General features: G+C 38.4%; 1 protein-coding gene across 2 annotated transcripts in view; it reads right to left on the reverse strand.

Moving 5' to 3' along the window:
- fam110b (family with sequence similarity 110 member B) overlaps positions 1-22,308 on the reverse strand; it is a 116,365-nt gene that overhangs the window by 88,648 nt on the left and 5,409 nt on the right. The window contains exons 1-2 of one of the 2 annotated variants that reach the window (XM_073876101.1): positions 17,649-17,792; positions 2,298-2,388 (exon numbers count right to left, since the gene is read on the reverse strand). The gene's annotated coding sequence lies outside the window, so the exon portion shown is untranslated. Of the gene's footprint in view, positions 1-2,297; positions 2,389-17,648; positions 17,793-22,308 lie in introns of those variants that run through there. The other variant, XM_055202319.2, reaches the window with a different exon arrangement.

Genomic DNA, 22,308 nt, shown 5'->3' on the forward strand with positions numbered 1-22,308 from the left:
CGTGCACACACACAGATGATAGAGGGATGATTCAACAGTTCTTAGTTAAGGTAATAACATATTTTAATATTGAAAATGAGTAGACTATTCCTTTAAAGGACACACCCAAAACGGCACATTTTGCACACACCTACAAAGTGGCAATTTTAACATGCTATAATAAATTATTTATATGCTATTTTGAGCTAAAACTTCACATATGTGCTCTGGGGACACCAAAGATTTATTTGACATCTTAAAAAAGTCTTGTGCCATGGCCCCTTTAAGATCTGACAAATTCAGTGTTAAAGGATCCAGATGGTACTAAACAAATAAGACATTATTCTGTGTTAGGATGTTTCAGTCAGTTTAAAAGTAATGGAGCAAAATTTCATAGATTCATCTTAGACAAAAACCAAGCAAAATATAGCTCTACTCAAAAACGTCTTAATAAATTGCCACTTGGAGCCTCAAACTAAACTTCAAATAGCTTGCAAACGTTTGATGCAGCTATATGTAAATATTTTAGCAATTTTACTCATTAGTTCATTCTTAAAGCCCCCCTATTCTGAAAAATACACTTTTAAAAGTGTTTCTATCAGAAAATGAGTCGCCAGTGTGCAGAAACATCCTGTTATTATACAAATCCATCTATTCTTCTTTGTGTAATTTCCTTTCAACCTTAACAGTCACACAAAACAGGCTGATGGGTATCCCCTATCAATGTGATGTCACAATGATTACGCCCCAAGCATAGCCGTTCACAGACTCTGCCTTATGAGCGCGTAGTTCAATGTTTTGCCAGAGATGCATGTTTTGATGTAGTCCAAAGTACATGTGTAAACGCTCTACCCTCTTGCATACGGGGAGGGGAACAGAAGCTTACTTTGCATTTAAAAAACACACACAAAACAGTGCGTTTTTCATTGCAGCCACAAATGGCCATGTTCAACAACGATAATGAAAGATGTGTGGTGTATGTTGAGCTGAAACTTTACAGACACATTCTGGGGATACCAGATACTTTTTTTATGTCGCTGAAAACACCTATGTTAGGGGCCCTTTAACACACTACTGGCCTGGTTTCTTAGACATGTACTGTAGCTTTATATCTGGGGGACTGACATAAAAACTAACAAGACTGCCACAAAGCTATTTCATGGGGGTTTTGTAAACACACCTCCAGATTATAGCTATTAGGGTCTACTATTATGAGTTTGAAGCAATTTCACTGCACTGAAAATCCCAGTTTGCCCTGCCACAACTAAATGCGGACAATGAAAAATTGTGTACAAAATATTACATGATTATATTTTAATGGCTTGTAAGTGGGGCTGAGATATCAGGTTTGCTGGGGTTTGTGCAGGGTTGGTACTGATCAAAGGGAATGTTCTGGCTTGTACACCCTATAAGCTTAAGAAGAAATGACATGTAGACGGCTTATTTTGCAGAAAAAGCTTGTCCCTCAGGTAACTAATGTTCTTCAAACCGCTGTGCAGAGAGGCTAAATCTGCTTAAACACAAAAACAACACTACCAGGACCACGGATTACAATCATAAACCCTTTACAGTGAGCACTGCTAAGTCTAGGTTTACAACAAATTTAGGATAAAATCATTAAGTTAGCATTAAGGATTTTATTTGAAAGGTAGCATAGCTCTAAGACACCACTGAGGCAGCACTACGTGTACACTTTAGTGAGGAAAATTTAAAGAGCACCTATTTCATTGCTACAAAACAACGTTATTTTGTGTATTTGGTATAATACAATGTGTTGCGTGGTTTATGGTTCAAAAAACACATTATTTTCCACATACAGTACCGTACATTTTTGTACCTCCAGATATCCCTTTCTGAAACACACTAATTTTGTACAAAGCTCATCAATCTGAAAAGTGCTGTGTCCCGATTGGCCAGCTAATCTGTACGTTGTGATTGGCCTGAATACCTCTGACGTCAACCGGAAATGTGACGCTCCTTACCATGTTTGTAAGATTCGCATTCCGTGCCTTTGGTGTAGTCCAAGAAATAAGATTTAGGTTGGAAGCAATAACTCACGTCATCGTTTACTTTGGGGTATGTACCTTTTGCATATCGTTAACATGTACTAATACACACTTACATACCAAAGGAAATGTAAAATCGTGAATTGGACCATAGGTGCTCTTTAAAGTCAATTGAAATGATGAGTCAATTCCAAAAAGAGAATTCAAATTTTAAAATGGTCAGTCTTATGGAACATTAGTTTATGCAAGTTATGTACTCCTGTAGATATTTCAGCTTCTTCTCCTAATCACCCTTAAGAGCAAGTAACCCACCTACGAATGGCTCAGGTCTGAACGGACTCCGAGCGGCTGTCCGAGTCACCCTTCTCATCCAGGTGCTGCAGGTTCTCAGTGGGGCTGACACCTGCACAAGAGACAACAACAGGTAAGACACTGCAGTTACAAGACAAATCATATTACACATCCACAACAGTGTAATCACTGATGTATCTCTTAGCATTTCTTCCACACTAAATAAGTTTGGTAAGATGGGAGACTTTACAGTAATCATAATGGTAAGGGATAACAGTGTTAGGCTTTAAGCTTAGTTTGGGTTAGGGTAAACGAAACCTTAGTTATTATACAAACAGGAATGCCTTTGTTGATAGCACACTAAATGAACCCTCATAAGCAACAAAATTGGTTTGGTCAACATAGGCTTTTCCTGATTTTGCCAAGAGCGAGAGATGTTCCTGGCTCAACATCTTTATGTTGATGTCGGACAACATTACGAATAATCAATCAGATTTGAGGGATAAGTTTAAAGTCTTCCTGCAGCCGATAGTTTTATCATTTAAAATTCATAATTGCATAAGTTTTTCCTGTGATCATAATTTCTACATGCTTTAAAACTGCTTGAATCTAATTTGCTAATTCGCGGATTGTGAATATGCTAATAGTCTCCGCCTCTATTTAATCACACAGCTCGGACCATACATAGGAATATGCAAATTAGTCCCCACCTCCTTCCTTTTTCTCTGTGATCATAATTTCTACATGCTTTAAAATAGCTTGAATGTAATTTTCTAATTCGCGGATTGTGAATATGCTAATTAGTCTCCGCCTCTATTTAATTACACAGCTCGGACCATAAATAGGAATATGCTAATTAGTCCCCACCTCCTTCCTTTCGTACGCATTTAAACAGATTTGGTAATTCCAGACACATAACTGCCAAATCCGGTTTCACAATGCATACTTGAACTGCACGTTTCCAGCACTAACTGTTTTTAGCGCTAATGTTAACAGGTTAGACTATTATACATTGTATTATACAGAGTTTAGCAATGTGATGATGTAATTGATTACGTGTGTGTGACGTAGCAAACCAAGGTGATTTCTAACCATGGAAATGAAATGTCTTTGGAAAACCCAAATATGAACACCAGTGGTGTTGAATAATGAATTTTAACATGGTTTGTCTTAAATTATATTAAAGGGGAGATAACATGAAAATGTGACTTTTCCATGTATAAGTGCTATAATTGGGTCCCCAGTGCTTCTATAAACCTAGAAAATGTAAAAAAGATCAACCCAGTAACTTAGTTTTGGTAAACCATTCTCTGCAAGCATGTGGAAAAAATAGGTCATTGAAATGTATCTCCCCTTGTGATGTCAGAAGGGGATAATACCGCCCCTTAATCTGAAACTATCCAACCACGGCACTGCCATTTACTGCAGAGATCAGCTCATTTACTACAAAGTGACAATTTTAACATGCTATAATAAATTATCTATATGGTATTTTGAGCAAGAACTTTACATACATACTCTGGGGCCACCAAAGATTTATTTGACATCTTAAAAAAGTTTTGTGAATGTGCCCTTTAAAACACCACATAAAAACAACATATAAACAACAACAAAAACTTAATTTTCACCATAGTGGGACTTTAAGCTATCAACCAGAGTAAGGTGCTTCTACACCACTGTTATCCACCTATAATTTTCCCTCTTTAAGGTTAAGTTTTGGTTAAGATCTATATAGAGCAGTCTTTATATGCAGCAAGTACATAGTGCAGTGCATCATACATACAAAGATACTCCCATGCCAATAAACACACCCACACAAAACCACTGGATAAAAAGTCTGCGTTATATTATCTAAAATATCTTATTTAACTTGTTTTTCAGTTTTGACAGACAATCATACAACAAATAGGCATCTTCAATATAACATTATTTCAAAATATCTGCAAATGGTTGTTTTCTTCCTGCTGCATTGATCTCATTGATTGAAGTCTTTAAATTGTCAGGCATTCACTGTGGAGCACATAAACGCAGAGAGTGAATGATGATTGTTTGTGTGCAGAGCTCACAGTGTTCATTGCCTTTCACTGTGTTAATGAATCATCATGACACTTCAGAAAACCAGCAGATGCTGGAGCGTTGCAGACTCACAAGATTAGTTTGGGATTTTAATGGGGAGTTCCTGCATACAGGAACATCTCAAGAATGACAAAACCCAGGGAATTCTGGTGCGAACCAGACGCTGCTTGAGGCTCGATTAAGATATAGCACCTCTCGCATAAGATCAAGAACAACACTTTCACCTCTGTGAGAGTTTTGACAAGTACAAAACCTGACTGTGAAACTCAAGACTATCACACTAATTCAAGCTGCCTATTGCTGATTTTCACAAATATATTTTTGTATGCGTACATCCATAAAGGCATATTATGTCACGATTTCACTAGGACATTCTAAACTTTGGTTAAGATACTTGTAATGTGAGAAGGAACCAACTGACTCCATCAACTTCCCTTTTCATATGATATTGATTTTGTTTGTTCATACAACTGTTGAATAGAAGTTCAACTTTTTAACAAGTTTTCAACTTTTTAACATAACTCGCAAACAAAAAGCATGACTTTGCATAGAACCTGAATGCATTATTGACAAGTCACTTTGGAAAAAGTGCATAAAATATAAATGCTTGTCCAATCAACTGAAGGACTGCAACTGTTTTATAAATATGCTAAAGTGCGGCCATGTTTTAGAAACTTCTAATACGATGACACGAAATCCCAAAGAGAACAGATTGGGATGTTATAGCGACTCAAGACACAAGGAATGCCTTCAATTCTCATGTGGACATTTTGTATTCCATTCAGACAGCATTCCTTACAGGGCGTGCAGCCGACTTTCACAGCTTCATTTATCTGTGAGCAAACACCACCAAAGGCTACATTATCATTCCAAACGGACCCCGAGCCATGAATCACATACAACAGCATGCGCTTGAGTCTGTTCCCAAATCTAAAGCCAATAGTGTCAACTTAACTTAGTGCAAGACTCATATACCACTTCAACATAAAACTGAGGAGCAAAGAGAACAAAATGGTGTGAAACTGGAACAAATAACCATAGTACCAGTCCTGGAAAGATCAATCTGTAAATGTCAATGAGAAACAAAACACTAGATTACAAAAAAACACAGGACTCAAGAAACCCTTCTTGCTGCTGATAGTGGGGCCATTTATGCTCAAAGTGTCTCATTCTTTAACACACACAAACTTGAATGCTACTAGTGAGCAGACTACTCCAACCACGAACTAGCTGGTTAGTGAGGCCAGTTTCCCTACTGAAAAATCCAGCTAAGACCAGCATAAGTTTTTAGCTGGTATTGCTGGTGTAGCAAGCTGGTCTAGCTGTGTTTTGGTCACTTTTTAAGCTGGAAGACTTAGCTGGTCATGCTGGAAGACCAGCTGACCCAACAGCTTGACCAGCTTTGCCAGGCTGGGAGGACCAGCTACTGACACCTTAAACCAGCCAAAACCAGCCACCAGCCCACGCTGGTCCCTGCTGGACATCTCAGTAGGGTTAGTAGGGGCTACAGCTAGATATGTTGATATTTCCATCATTAAATTCTCCCGAATTCTAACACCACCAGTCCAGGGGTCTTATTTATAAAGCGCGCCGGTTCCTACGCAAAGGTTGTGATCTATAAAAAAACTAACTTGACAGGAGAATGGGCTTACAGGGAACATTGCTTTGTTTTATGAATCATAATATTTTTTGGCATACGCAATTTTGGCATTTGGGCGCACGGAAACCTTTAGTAAGGACGCACAGTTTTATAAATGAGACCCCAGGAAAGTAAGGGTATTTTCAGACCTGTAGATCCATCGCTTTGTTCCGAAACCGGGGGTTAAATGGCTACAATGTTGCAATTTCATCTTGGTTCGATTTGCATTCACAAGGCAATTTTCCACACGGATCATACTTTGTTAACTCTTTCCACGCCATTGACCAGTTAACCCGTCAATTAAGAGAAAACACCTCCCTGTCAATGACAAGTTTTAAAGGGATAATTCGGCCAAAAATGATTTTAAACCCATGATTTACTCACCCCGAAGCCGTCTGAGATGCATATGTGCATTATTTTTCAAATGAACATATTTTCAGTTATTTTAGAAAATGTTTTATATCCTTCAGTTAATCAAATGTTAAGTTACAGGATCCACGTCCTTCAAGTCCAAAAAATGTCCATCCTTCACAAAATAAATCCAAACGGGTCCACGATGATCAACAAAGGCCTTCTGAGGGTAATCCGTGCAGTGTTGTTGTTGAAATATCCATATATAAAACTTTGTAAATGAAAATAACTCTCTTCTGGAAATGCCGCCATCTTAGTCGTGTTCGCATTCAAAATGAGATCGTACGCAGCTTACGGAGGTTTCTGCTGCTGCTGCTGCTCTGTGCACCGGCATCTCCATTTGTCATACGTCACTAAGAAAAGTGCGTACACTATGTTAATACTCTCTCCTGAATACAGAGGAGTCTAAGATGGCAGCGTTATCGGAAGCTAGTTATTTTCTTTTATAAAGTTTTAAATATGAATATTTCTACAACAACGCACGGATTACCCTCAGAAGACCTTTGTTTATCATCCTGGAGCCGTTTGCATTTCTTTGAGGAAGGATATATGCACATTTTTTGGACTTGAAGGACGTGGACCCCGTATCTTTACTGTTTAGCAGCTGGAAGATATAAGACATTTTCTAAAATAACTGAAAATGTGCTCGTCTGAAAATGATGGACATATGCATCTCGGACGGCTTTGGGGTGAGATTTAATATCATTTTTGGCCAAACTGTTCCTTTAACAGCAATCCGTATTTCCGCTATTATCCACCAGGTGGCGCTCTTACCCAACATATAAAACCCAGAAGTATTCCCTTAGGGCAAACAGTTCAAACTCTGTGTATGTTTTGAGGATTGCTCTGAATCTGATCTCTATCAAGTCCTTCACAAAAATACACTTATCTCAGCTTTTTGCTCAAAATTTGGTGTTTTTGAATAAACCTACCCATATTTGAGAGGTGATAAAAAGAGAACGAATGAAGGTAGGATGAAATGTTTTTTTTAAAAGCAGAGGGTCCGTTCTTCCATTTAATATATTGTTTTTCTTTAAATATATAAACATACATTTTCTGGAAGGCATTAAACTTTTGTGAAAATCATAAAAAATGGCGCTGGCTGGCAACTTTTTTTAAAACGCTGGCGAGAAAAAGTTAATACAGCCACGTGCGAGTAAACTCTCCTTTAATTGGTCAGAGTGCAGCTGTTTATTTTCCGTGATTCCTCTTAAGTTGTCCGTCAGGATTGACAGACAGCAGCTTTGCGGGATTACTGTGTGGCTTTTTTGGAAACTGCGGAGCAGGAATCAAAACTTAGACGGGACAACATTATTTCCATGTACCCAATGTGGAGAAGAGCAATTAGAAGACATTTTATAAGGAACAAGTTCGCTTTGGTTTTGAATGGCGTTGACGTGCTCACCACAATTCGTCACCAAAGAGCTATCAGGTATGTTTATGGTTAATAAAGAAGATAGCCTGTTTGTTCGTCCGTTGGGTCGGATTGCTTTCAAACATATAGCGAACCGCTCCAGAGTTAGTTTGCAATTAGGCCAAGACCACCTTGTTCAGCCGTCTCGGAGCAGTTGTTTTGGTGTGGATCGGAGCGTGATTGCCATGTTCACATATGCCTAAATGAACTGAGCCAAGGGAGAAAAACGCACTAGGTTCCGAAACAAAGGCTCAGGTCTGAAACACCCTAATTTACTTGTCTTGAGCTGTTTTCTGAAAGTCCAGCCATGAGCATTGCCTTTTTAGGATGCCATATCTGGTTAAAAATAATCCAAGTTTTGAAACATGTCGAGATCCCTGCATTCTGCCACCCTGCATCAATGAACAAACTTTAATAAGATTCTAAAGAATAAGATTCTTTACAAACTCATATAAGCATATTTTCACACGGTGATGTGCTCCCCACCTACTCATCAAGAAATGTGTCCAATATCTTAATGCTACTCATCTTTGCTGGCACTCCCATCGTGCCTTTCACTTGCGTAGTTGTGGATGCCAAAGAAGCACCAGCTGAATCAGTGCTTCTCTTTTATCAGTACTTTTCTCTACACTCCAGTTTTAATGAGTAAACAACTACATCAATAAAAAGCAAGAACCAAAGAACCTCAGTGAGGCTTTTTTGTCTTCCAACGTCCACTTTTTTGTTTCTCCACACTAAAGTGTCTTTTGTAACAAAAATAAAAGGATACCCATTTAACAGTAAAAGGGAAAACTTAAAAGGAACCATTTCAACAATTCATGAAGAATCATCCATCATTGGTTCTCTTGAGACATACGACCCAAAATCTAAGCACTAAAGGAGCATTCACCTCAACACACAGTATGGTTTAGTTTGAGGAAACAGGTTGGAGGTGTGGCGGCTTTTGCACAGGCGCTTTTGTTTACCAACAAGGCCAGTGTGGGATAGCCTGGCCTTTTTTGATGAGGAAAATTAATAGGCTTGTTAGCATGTCAGGAGCTGAAATAAAGAGTTCCTCCTCACTAAAACAACCTTCCAATCCTTGCATAGTACCTCTGCTGTGAAAGCCTTGGGGCCGGCACCCATAGCTGCTTAATGAGAGCTCATACTGAGAAGGGCTATGCTAACTCTCTCCCTTAAGCTTTTGGTATGCAGGGTCCAAAATTACCTGCCAATTGCGGGTGAACTGAAATTTGAGTAGTTTAGTAGTACAGAATGATACCAGACTACCAGACACGTGAACTTCACAGTATGGCTGCTGAGGAATTCTGACACAAAGGAGAGAGCGAGCGTGTTTGTGTTGGACAGGGAGGGATGTCTTATCATCATTATTACAGTAGACAAACAGGAGTCTAGGGAAGGATCAGAACAGGTAGGAGGGTGGAAAGAGAGAAAGAGTTTGTGCTGAGTAAGGAGTGCTGCAGTGCCGTCTGCTGCTTCACAGTCTTTAAATGTTTTGTTAGGGCTCAGATGGCCAAATTCATCTCTCTCACACACACACACAGACCAAGGGCACAGACTCTGTATGAGACTTTCCACGGGAAACTCATTTTAAAGGCCCTCCACAGCTCCAGTGGCTCAATGTATATAATATAAGACATGTGCATGCTGTGCATGTGTGTCCCCGTCTGTAAAAGCCCATCTAAAGAAAATTTCCACATAAAATCATCCTACATAATGTGAAAAACATTCAGTGAAAATATAACCTTGACATTTTTAATATTGACTGAGTAAGGCATCATTAAAATTATGAGACTTTGACTTCATAAACTGAATGATCTTTTGTTTGTGTTCATTACATTGAGGCTGATTATAGCTTATAATGCGATATGCATATCGATGCATAGCCTATGATCCAATACATTAAAGATACATATGTGGCAGCTACCGATACGATGCGATTCACATTACGATGCACTTCAGTCCGATTTCATTGTCGCAAACAGAAATACCTGTGACACCGTTTTTTTTACCTGACGGGAGGGGTTCTGGTGGACCAATCGCAGCGCTTGTGGTCCGCGTAGAACTGACGCACTGTTAAAATTTTTGCGAGGTGCACGTCAGGCTACGCAGAGCTACGCAAAGGATACGGATAGCCTACGCCGTAGCTACGGTGTAGTACTTACGCACGACTATAAATCAGACTTTAGTGTTGGGCGATATGCCCCATTTTGAGATCATCCTATCATCAGCCTGTGAGATCACGATACACGATAGTATCGGGGGGCGGAGCAAAGTTTACACATTTATTTATTTGTTCAAGTTTACACATTTATTTATTTGTTCATTTTTTACTCATTTATGACAAGTCACTTGATTGGTGGACAAAAAAAAGAAGCTGACTTACTCTAAGGGCAACATTGTCATGACCGCAACCTTCTTAAAACTGACGCCATTAATCCGAGCGCGTCTTTAAGACCATGAGCTCTGAAATTTTCTGTGTGCCAGGGAGCGGGAACAACACACTCGCAAGGAAAGAGCAGAGCTACACGTATTACAAGCTCATGTGTAAGGAATAGTCCGCGTCATGCACTTTACAAGTTCACGTGCTAGAAGGAGTACATGCCGCGCGCATTCAGGTCCGAGCAAGAGTCCAAGATGCGCGCGTTAAGTCCATGCGAGAAGGAATCCGCTGCGTAACAAGCTCTCTCGTGCAAAGTGCAGCCCACAAACCCTCTCATGCTAGGAAAACACAGTGAAGCACAGTGAAACTATGATGATAATTACTTTCGGCAATTATCGTCATGAAAGCCCGCTAACAGCGATATGTTTGACGATCATCGATACACAATACTATCGTCTATCGGCACAACCCTACCGCACATTGGATTTGTACATGAGCGTCGGAACCGTACTAAGACCACTTTAAGACTACACTGTAAAAAAATCTTTGCTGTAATTTTTTTTTAATCAACAAGTCATTTCAACTTACTATTATTTATCTTGACAAGAGATGAGTTGCTACAACTTATAAAATGAAGTTGGCATATTTCAACTATATTTTTTAAGTTAAAACAACTCATCTGTAGTCAAGATAAATAATAGTAAGTTAAATTTGTAAATCTGAATAGATAAAAACAAAAAAATTTAAACTCCATTTTTTGTTTTCATTACTTTTGCCAACTGTACTCCCGCGACACAACAAGGTAAGCTAGGCTTTTATTTTATAAAATCAATTGTTTAATTAAAAGAATACAAGAAAATGGCATCTACTTCAGTAAATGCTTTGGACCCACCCACATTTTTTGCTTCCGACGCCCATGGATTTGTAATTACTTGGGAGGATTTCTCCATGTTATGCCATGTTATGCTCTGTGACTTTCATGACATACCTCAGTTTCCGTAGTGTTGTGATACGCCAGCAGGTGATAAGTCAGCAGGATATATATATAAATATTGGTCACTTTTAAATAATAAAAGTGTGGCACATCTACTCATAATTATACATAAATAAATCTGTTTTTTACTGATGCAAAATATGTAAATAGAAACTATGCATTGCGATGCAAATGCTAATTTGTATCCGATGCGCACAGCTTTTAAACCTATGCATCGCATCGTTAACTTTTTATGCCGATGCATCGAGCGAATCTGTGAATCTTCCTATCCCTAATAGAAACAGTTCACTCAAAAATGACAACTGGGTTATGATTTTTTTCTCATTGCAAACCTGTATACAGTGATTCAGTGATACAATGTGATACCAAATAAATTCACACAGTAGTTTTCTTTTGGTTTTTAAAGCTTGACAGATTAGATCAATATAAACGGTCAGAGAATGAAAAACAGTGGCTTATAAATTCTCTACAAATCTGAAAAAATTACAGCACATGCATATGGACTGACACGCAGGTAAGTAAATAATGACCGAACATTAAAAGTAAGCCTATAAAAAGTCACTGCAAATATTTTGGGTGGTGAATATTATCCCACTTGGGCCTCTGTTTAGTACAAACCAAAACAAAAGCTTCTCAGACTGGTGCGTCATATGAGCTAGCTAATCTGTATTTTATCATGCTGCATGCCACCATTACTGATGAATGCTAGGTCAAATAATGTGAAATAATCTCATTTAAAATGTACTAAGACTATTAAGTTAGCGCAGTTTTTAAAATAGCTTTGCAAATTGTCCCATTCCTTCCGTTGCCTTTGGCTACTCCAAACTCGGTAACCAATCAAAAGCCAGAAACAGAAACACCCACTCAATATGCTGTAATATGACAAGCTATAGCCAAAGCCCTTGCATCAGGAGTGCACACATACGCATATAAACACAACACACATACTAATCCCACACATCAGTTTTGTTTAAAAACCTAGTAGGCTGCCTTCTTTCATGGAGGACACAATCTTAGAGTCTACTGCGACAAGCTTAGTAAACAAAGTCTTGCCAAAAGAAAGCAGATGTGTCAAGGGAATTCATTTATTAACAAAAAGAATAGATACAAAAAAAAGGATTTTACAAGCTGATTTTCATGCCTGAGGAAAAAAAAGTATGAAAATGTTTTAAAAAATGATCTGATTTTGCTCTACTCTATTAAGGACTCGGTGGACTGTCTGTTTGTAACTGCAGATGCAGTATTTCGCCAGACTAAAATTATGAGTTCAGAAGAAAATATAACAAATATTTTGTTTCATGTAAAGACTTCATGTGCATACATGTCAATAATATTATAAGATCATGCAAAGGATTAAGATCTAACATTAGAGTCTATTAAGCAATAAAATGCTGTAAAAATACAACTATTTTCCAGAAGGGCAAGAAAGGTTTACACTTAGGCCTAGTCCACACGGACACAAGTATTTTTATAACCGTGACTTTTTTTACGCACATCGGCCGTTCGTCCACATGAAACGCAGTATCAGGGCACTGAAACCGAACATTTTTGAAAACCCCTGCCAAGGTGAGGATTTTAAGAAACAGTGGTGCGGTTATAGTGTTGTAATGTAGACAGTAAAACTGGGTTTTTTGCCTTGCGACATTACTTTAGTTAGGCATCTGATTGGCCAAGGTGGATTTACGATTTGGGTTATATCGCTGCCTGCTGGTGTGGAATGCTCTTGAAAGCGTGTTTTTAATTTTTTTCATGTGGACGAAGATTTATTTTAAACCGAGCATGTGTGGACAAGATTTTTTTTGGGAATAAACTCTGGTTATAAAAATACCTGTGTCCGTGTGGACTAGGCTTTAGGCTACTTGATACTTGATATGATACTTTTGTTTATCAGTCGTTTAAAGATGCGCTAGTGGGTGTTGTGATGTTTGTCCTGCACCTACTTTACTGTGATTGGACAAAAAAAGTGACATTGACGTGCTGAGTATTTCACCAATATATTCAACATTTTTCAAAAGCACTGCGCTTTCATTGGAAACAATTAAAAACATATGCGGGCCGCAATTGTGAACGCCTTGGTGTACACGCCCCCTGAGAGTGACAGGTGATGTGTCACTTTGCAAAACAATTTAAGAGAGCTTCTGTAAACTGTAAATGTAAAGCTTATAATGTAACATTTTAACATTTTAACATTGGAAGTTACAGTAGCTGTAAATTAACACATTAGCTGTTAATTTAATATTGAACAATTGAAATCACATATACACATGATGGTACCAACTCCAGCTCATGTTGGGCCAGGAAAAATCTTAAAATAGCTTCCTTATCCAATGAAATGCTTTCCAAATGTAAAATGTATTGATTCGAAAGGTGTGAAGCATGTGATATACACACCAATGAATCAGTTTGTTGTGGGCGTGACTGCTTTTTCTCTGATTAAAAAGCAGCTATAAAGTATTAATATTTGCACAATCCTAAGATAAAGGAACGCTTATTTGCTACAGCTATTAACAGTTTTACGCCTCAAAGAATTATGGCTTATAGAAAGTAGCGATAAAACTGAAAGAGAGGAGGATGGTAACGCAGGGGGCAATACAATTCGGGGTGCAGGATTACAGACAGCCAGTCGTGACATCAGCCTGATGTATGACTGTGACACCAGCTGAGACAGACATCCACGCTTATCTGCCCTCTGCCACCCACCCCACTCTCTCTCTCTTTCTAATCTAATTACAACCCCTCCACCAGCTGCTCGTGTTAGCAGACAGCACATCCACGACTGAGGCCGGTGCAAAGTATCAGTTATATTAAATTTTCATAAACCAAATCTTTCGAGGACAACCTGATACCTCTGTTCTTTTAATAAGTGAACCGAGTGGACAAAGGCGCTGTGGATTCAGACCTCATCCCCTCTATTTATCAAAACCACAGTCATCGTTGTAACCTCGCCTTTAAAATTGTCCTGATATGTTGAGGAACTGAGTCTGGTATTGAGCAGGCTGCTGTTATGGCACTAAATTATGACAGGAACCCTAAATGACAGATATCAGTGATCTGTGGTGTCAAATACTCATTTTCCATGACTTCATGGTCATGGAAAACCTTCATACGAAGCCACAGACACATTCAGATATAATTTCTTTCTGTACTTATTGTATTTGTGCAGCGATGTACGTATTCTAGAGACTGAAATTCAATTTCTTTCTTTCTTAGAATAATTTCTTAGAAGTTATATTTTTTATCTGAAAACTACTTTTCGGTTAAAGGTGCAGTAAGGATTTTTGCAATAGCACCCGGAAAATATTCCCATTGCCTGCATGCAGGCCTTTTTCTACAGGAATTTTTTTTTTAACCAGAAGCCATGTTGCTTGCAATACATTTTATTTTTGTGAGAATAAGTGCACTGTAAAAAATGCAGCATGAAGTTAAAACAACTTGATTTTGCAAGTTCAACCTACTATTTTAAGCTTTGACATAACTTAATTTGTTAAAGAGCACCTATTTCATTGCTATAAAATGTTATTTTGTGTATTTGAAAAGCTCTGTGTCCCTGATTGGCCAGCTAATTTGTACGTTGTGATTGGCCTGAATACCTCTGACGTCAGCTGGAAACGTGAAGCTCCTTACCATGTTGGAAAGATTCGGTTGCTAACAGGAGTTAACTTACAGGCTGTGAGTCCAAGCGGGAGGAATTATGATAATGTCGGTCTTGTCTGGATCACCAATCCCAGGAAGTAAACGGTTGCCTACAATTCGTGTGTTTGTAGTAGTCCAAGAAAAGAGATTTACGTTGGAGATGATAACTCGCGTCATCGTTTACTTTGGGGTTTGTACCATTTGCATATCGTTAACATGTACTTAAACACACTGAAATTTAAAAACGTGAATCACTGTCAATCACTGTGTTAAGTTGTTTAAATGTATTTGTAGAAATTTATGTCATCTGTAAAAGGCGTAGGACCAAAAAATGTTCAACCAATCATAGATTTTGGTCCAAAAGGACGTTTCCTTTTTTGACCCTCATACGCAAGCGTAATTTGAATGCCCACCGGTCAGCGAGTCCACGCAGACACCATACGTCATCGGCGCGTTCACGTGCGCTCACCTCCTGTCTGTAAACAGCGGGAATAGCAAACTTTTCTGCTTAATTGACAACCTACACAGGAGGCACAAAACAAATAACATCTTTTATAACAACAACAGCAAAAACTGCCTGGATCAGCACGAGCAAAAACCCAAATGAACATCTGTAACTTTACTGCTTTACCACGAGATGCAAACAGCTGCAGGAGGCAAAGGGTCTGAAAGAGTCATTGCACTGTTTATTTTGGAAAGGTAGGTATGCAATATGTTTGTATTGAGATGGATTCAGATATTCTACTTGAAACATTGTGTTGCTAATGAAATTTGTGTTCGTTTACGGATTAGCGTAACGATATACTACGTCTACACAACCGAAAGTGTGCTTAAACTAATTCTTATGTAAACCTGTTGTTTATGTTGATTATTTTGGAAATGTTATTCACTTAGTACTGCAAAGTTTTTCACTGGTAAATGAGACATGAGATGTGACCGTCTGATCTGTGCGTGTTCATGTGTTTTGAAAGAGGCGTGACTTTGGATGGCGATTTGATCGTGATTTCATTGCTAGGCGGCTACCGTTAGCATTTTCAAAATGTGAAACCCTACCTTTAAAGGAGTGCTGGGCAATAATTCGATAACGATAATTTTACCAATATAAATTTTCCCGATAAAACGATAACGACAGTTCGATAAGTGATCGATAATGTTTACGCACTGTGCGTAATGTTGCGCAAGCACTTTCCGGATGCGGCACGCGCTTTTGGTTTACAATCACAGTGTCAGTTAGACTTGAAGGAGTGAAGATGAGGCAAGTTATTCATTTATTAGTAGAGCCCTATGATTTTCGCGATGCGGATAACACGGACGGAATGACGGAATCTAAATGTGCGTACACATTTTACTTTTATGTAATGTTGGACACGCAAACAGGGTTCGTCAAAGCCCGGAACGGAGCAGACAAAATAGGTACAGTATACTGTACTTTCTTTCAGCGTCTGCCTTGCACGCGCACAGGTCCGCACAGCTTTAAAAGTATATTTACAGGACATTCACAAATTGAGGAAAAACAGCAAATCCATCACTGAAGTGAATATACTGTATGAGTGCACGCTCACACAGCAATGTGATCCTCTTAACATCCATTTATCAGTGTGTATAGCTCGTATATGTAACACACGCGTGATCACTGAACTATGTTTTCTTTCTTGTTTAAGTGAACATAAACAGCTGGATGTTACTCAATATATTGAAACTTAAAGCAGTCTGTCTTGGGTCTTAAAGTGACACAGTTGTATCAAACAGCATCTAACAACAATGGAGGTGACGCAAACATAAACGATTCAACACCAGAGTTGAGCAATATACATTAAGTGGTTGTGCATGCAGCTGATGTCCTAGGCTTGTGCAAGGTTTCTCTCATTGCAAAAGTATGGGGAAAGGTCGGTTCACAGACAAGCCACTGTAAGTCACATCTCTTATTCCCTCCATAAAACCTGTTTCACCTTTCTCCAAGCAAAAACGGTGTGAGAGCACAGCACGCTTGTGAACAGTACATGAGAACTTCTTTCCATGCTCAAAGAATGCCCAGCTTGTTTTAAAATGGTTTTGCCATTTCCAAGTTCCCACTACATCACAGCACAAACATTGTTAAAGAAACAAATCTAAACACAGCACCAGTCAACCGTGTAATGTGCAGTTTGAAAAACACACCTGGAAAAATTGTGTTGTCAGCTTGGAATTCCATACAAAATACACAAGAGCGGCCAAAAGCTAAATGCATTAGGTTTGTTGACTGTATCATGGACTGCTTGTGGCAACCACCGGCTTCAAAAAGGACTTTTCATTTAATCATGTGGGTCCGTTCAATGATATACATCCATCCCCTGCTAAGTGATTTATTGCTGCCCGCATAAAAATGGGACTGAATCTAAATAATCCACTCATGATCATTTATAAAGAGAGTATTTCTGGCAGTCGTCCATCCAGATAAAAAAATTAAGGGGTGGTTTCCTGGATAAAGCTCAAGTGTAGTCCAAGACTAAAATGCATGTTTGAGCATTAATTTAACAACACTAACATCTCTTAAGATATATTTTGTCTCAAGATGCATCAGTAGGTTTTTTTAAAGGTATGTTTGTAAAATCTACTTTAAATGTCCTAAAAAAAATAAGGCCTAGCCCTGGATAAACTAAACCCTTTCTGTAAAACTGCCCCAAAAGGTCTACATGAACCATTAAGAGAATCTAAAGAGTGACAAATGGAGAACCCTAACTTACTCTCTGTTGTAATAATGCTGTTGTATTGAACATCCTAAAGCATCTTCAAAGCTGCAGTGAAGTTCACTTCTTAGGAAAAAATCATCAAAAGACACTTACGTGCTGACACCTCTTTTGAAAGCCTTCCAGAGATAAGACATTTCCAAAGTTGTCGAATAAGAAAGCACAGTATCACAGTACACATCATTCGACATATTTCTTCACAATCCTAGTCTTGTAATTGTGGCACTGGAATGATAGTGTCCTGTACGCTCGAAGAACCCTTACAACTGTTTGCGTGCATCAGCCAAGATGCCCGTTAGCCGTCTATCAACTTCTATTAGTCTAATACAGTCTGACTGCTTAATCACAGGTCAACATAAAACTGCTTACCCTCGTTCCCTAACTGATCAATTACAAAGACCCTAATTTCACATTTACTAATCTTTTTATTATTGATAAACTGATCATTTCATGGGTGTACGGAGTTGCCACAATACCATGTTTAGTTAAAAGGGGGGCCAGACAGAGATATAGTCCCAAATGTTGTTCAGAAGAACCACCTATCCTTGGAGAGAGTTCAGGTATGTCTTAATCTCATCAGAGGACATTGCAAGTCAGATGGGATTACAGTGTCATCATCGGTCTCACAACCTACTGAACGCTTTTGGTCATTAAGATTTTGTCATCATTTCAGAACAAGCTTAAATGCCATCCATAACAACTTACATTTTATCCTGTGTGTTTCTTGGTTGAAAATATGTAGAAAAATATGCATGTAATAAAGAACAGAACACAAAACTTTAGCTCACACGGAGCAAACAAAAAGCCGTTAATAAAGCAGACTCTCTGTAATAAGAGGTTGTGCTAAAATAGTCGAGTCGGCAGATGATAATCATGTTTATAATGTTTCAAGCAGATACTGTTGATGAAAAACTAAATCTAAATGCCCAGGGGTCTCATTTATAAAACTGTGCATAGGATTCTTACTAAACGTCTACGTACGCACAAAAGCCAAAAATGGCATATGCCAAAAAACATTAAGTCTTATAAAGCAAAGCAATGTTCTCTTTATAAATTACAGGTCACCTGCAAGTGTACATAGGCCTACATGAATTATCCTCAGATCCCACCCTGCAAGTCCATTCTCCCATTAGGTTTGTTATTTTATAAATCACAACCTTTGCGTGGAAACTGGTGTATGCACGTTTCCAGCCCCGTTTTATAAATGTGGCTCCCCTTGTGATGTCAGAAGGGGATAATACCAGAAGGAGATAAGGACTTTGCAGATGTAACATGGCTGCAGCAGGCGTAGTGATATTACGCATTGTCCGAAAATAGTCCCCTGCTATTGTAAGTAACCAAGGGGACTAATTTTGGCCAGTGCGTAACATCACTATGCCTGCTGCAGCCATGTTACATCAGCAAAGTCATTGAAGTTCCTAGCCATGTCTGCCTAGAAAATCGCAACTTTTAATTTTCCGTCTGTCTTAGTACACAATGTAACTACAGAAATGTCAAGTTTTAAATAGAAAAAATATCGAAACTCTTTGGTTATTTTTTAGCACGATGCTAATGGTCTAATCAGATTCAATGGATTGTGCTAAGCTATGCTAAAAGTGCTAGCGCCAGACCCGGAGATCGACTAAATGGATTCCAAAACTGTAAGAATCAAATGTTTAACTCTAGGAGAGCTGGAAAATTAGCATATTTTCAAAAAAAAGTAGAATGTCCCTTAAACTCTTGACAATTTATTTGGCCTTCATTATACATGTATGATGTGTAAAACTAGAAAGGCATAGCTTTATGAATTTAACATGAAAATTGCGGTTGTTGAGGTTGCTTGTCAGTAGCACGGTAATACGGGATTGCGGTTACCGCAACAGCCCTATCACCAATCTTAGGAGAGAGTTCAGGTACATCTTAATCTCATAAGAGGACATTGCAAGCCAGATAGGATTACAGTGTCATCGTTGGCCTCACAACCTACTGAAAGTTCATTTGAAAAGATCTGAACATCTATTGTGACCTTGCAATTGACCAATGAGATGCAAGAACCTCCAACATCAAGTGAGGATGCTTTGAAACTATTTTATCTTAGCATATACTTACAGTATATACTGGCAATCCTCCTTTGCATAAACAGTACATAAGTTGTGGCATTAAACAAAAACACTGAAGACAGTGATTTGCATGAAATGTTTAACAACATCTAGATATAGCTGTGGTGAAGACCGTGAGAATGTGTACTTCTTATACAGACAAACATTGTATAATGCATTTGGGAGCCTGTCAATAAGGTTGCTGCACAGCCTAAACACCTCCTTTAAAATGCGCTCAGGTGTGATGTACTGTATATTGTGTGGTGTGTTACATAAAAGTGCAATATAGATAATGACATTGTACCACCAGAGAGATCGAACTGTGCCACTTTGAGAAATAGCATTTGGTGCATGTGATAATGCACTGCCAAGCTAAATAATCCTACAGGTGCACAATTTCACCCTGGCCAGGGTTGACACAGTCATTCAGAGTGAATTAAGCATCAATGCAACCTCTAGGGAACATTAACGTAGACACTTTTTTGCAGCTAAATCCCCATCAGGAGAACTAATGGTCACTACAGCAGGCTAACTCCATCATATGATTGTTCATAGCTTAGGTGTCACCTGGGGACGCTGCAAAATCCATTAATGTAAAGAAGGCAACAGAAGACATCAGCAACTAGCTGACATAATCATAGCTGAAAAGAAACCATAGCAAAATAATGCACCAATAAAATAAGCACCTGAAATGAGACGACAGTAAAAACAACAATTATATATTTTTTGTCTAGCACATTATGGAGAACATGAATTACGGGTTTGACTCTACCAATGTTCCCACCTATCTACAGAACGTCTTGTTTTAATCATTCCCTTAGTTTTATATTTTTAAATGATGTTAAGTGAAAGCTAGATGGCAGATGGTGTAGACATTCAGCAGATCTAATGAAAAAGAGATGAAGGAACATTTCAAATATGGAATACATGCAATTAAAAAATGCAGAGGGATTCGGCCATTTCAGACTAATCCTATTGTTTGTGTGGAAAATGTCCAAATGATGACAGTGACTGAAACAGGAAAGAAAATGGCATCAAAATTTGCAAAAGATCAAATGTTTTGCTTCAAAGGAAGGGGTTTAACTTGGCACGTAATCTAGATGAACCTTTGGGAAAATTGTGAACAACACCGTCGAATGTTTAACTTCGTAATTAAGGCTCTCTTCCATAAAGAAGATAACAGGTCCATGCCTGCTCCTCATCCAATCCAAAGGATTTGGGTCACATTTTAATCCTCAAGTCAGACAAACCTCACACAGTTTAGCATTTAATTACTTTACATTAACATCACTTTTAAATGCACTTGGCTTATTAACAAAAGACAATTCAAACATTAGTCAAAATTGTCTTTGGATTGAACGTTTGCAAGCTATTGGTGAAACATAAAGCAAATGTTGTTGATCCAAGGATAGGTGGTAAGGTCTCATTAATATGTAGATGTTGGATTAAAATTGTAAGGTAGTTTTGGTTAAAGGGATAGTTTACCCAAAAATGAAAATTATACCATGTTGTTCTAAACCTGTATGACTTTCTTTACTCTAAACACAAATGAAGGTATTTTGACGATGACAACCATACATAGGAAAAACAAATACTACGGAAATCATTGGGTACTGTCAACTGTGTGCTTACAATAATTTATCAAAATATCTTCTTTTGTTTTTAACAGAATAAAAAACCTGGGTCATGATTCATGAACCACAACCATTTCAGATCCACTGTGCTTGAGGACATCAGAAAAGTAAAAACAATCCATTAATGGGACATTCTACTTTTTCTGAAAATATGCTCATTTTCCAGCTCTCCTAGAGTTAAACATTTGATTCTTACAGTTTTGGAATCCATTCAGTCGATCTCCGGGTCTGGCACTAGCACCCCCAGCACAGCCTAGCACAATCCACTGAATCTGACCAGACCATCAGCATCACACCAAAAAATAACCAAAGAGTTTTGATATTTTTCCTATTTAAAACTCGACTCTTCTGTAGTTACATCATGTACTAAGACACACGCACTGCCCGAAAATAGTCCCCTGCCATTGAAAGTAACCAAGGGGACTACTTTCAGGCAGTGCGTAATATCATTACACCTGCTGCAGCCATGTTACTTCAGCAAAGTCACTGATTATTACGCCAGTTTGAGAGTATAGTTCCTAGCCATATCTGACTAGAAAATCTCAACTTTTAATTTTCCGTTGGCCTTAGTACACGATGTTACTACAAAAGAGTCAAGTTTTAAATAGGAAAAATAACGAAAGTCTTTGGTTATTTTTGAGCATGATGCTAATGGTCTAATCAGATTCAATGGATTATGCTAAGCTATGCTAAAAGTGGTAGCGCCAGACCCGGAGATCAGCTGAATGTATTTCAAAACGGTAAGAATCAAATGTTTAACTCTAGGGGGGCTGGAAAATTAGCATATTTTCAAAAAAAGTGGAATGTCCCTTTAAGAACTTTGCTTCAGATTTTATTAATGCTTCCTTCAACTAGAAAAAAAAAACTCTTGAGTTTAGAAGCATTTAGAAGTCCAATAGGCTATACCAGGGTTCCTCAAATCTTACCCTGGAGGGCCGGAGCACTGCAGAGTTTAGCTCCAACCCTGATCAAACACACCTGAGCAAGCTAATAAAGGTCTTCATGATCACTAGAAAATCACAGGAGGGTAAGATTGATTAAGGG

This window comes from Misgurnus anguillicaudatus, chromosome 2 (assembly GCF_027580225.2).
Source record: "Misgurnus anguillicaudatus chromosome 2, ASM2758022v2, whole genome shotgun sequence".
Lineage (NCBI taxonomy): Eukaryota > Metazoa > Chordata > Actinopteri > Cypriniformes > Cobitidae > Misgurnus > Misgurnus anguillicaudatus.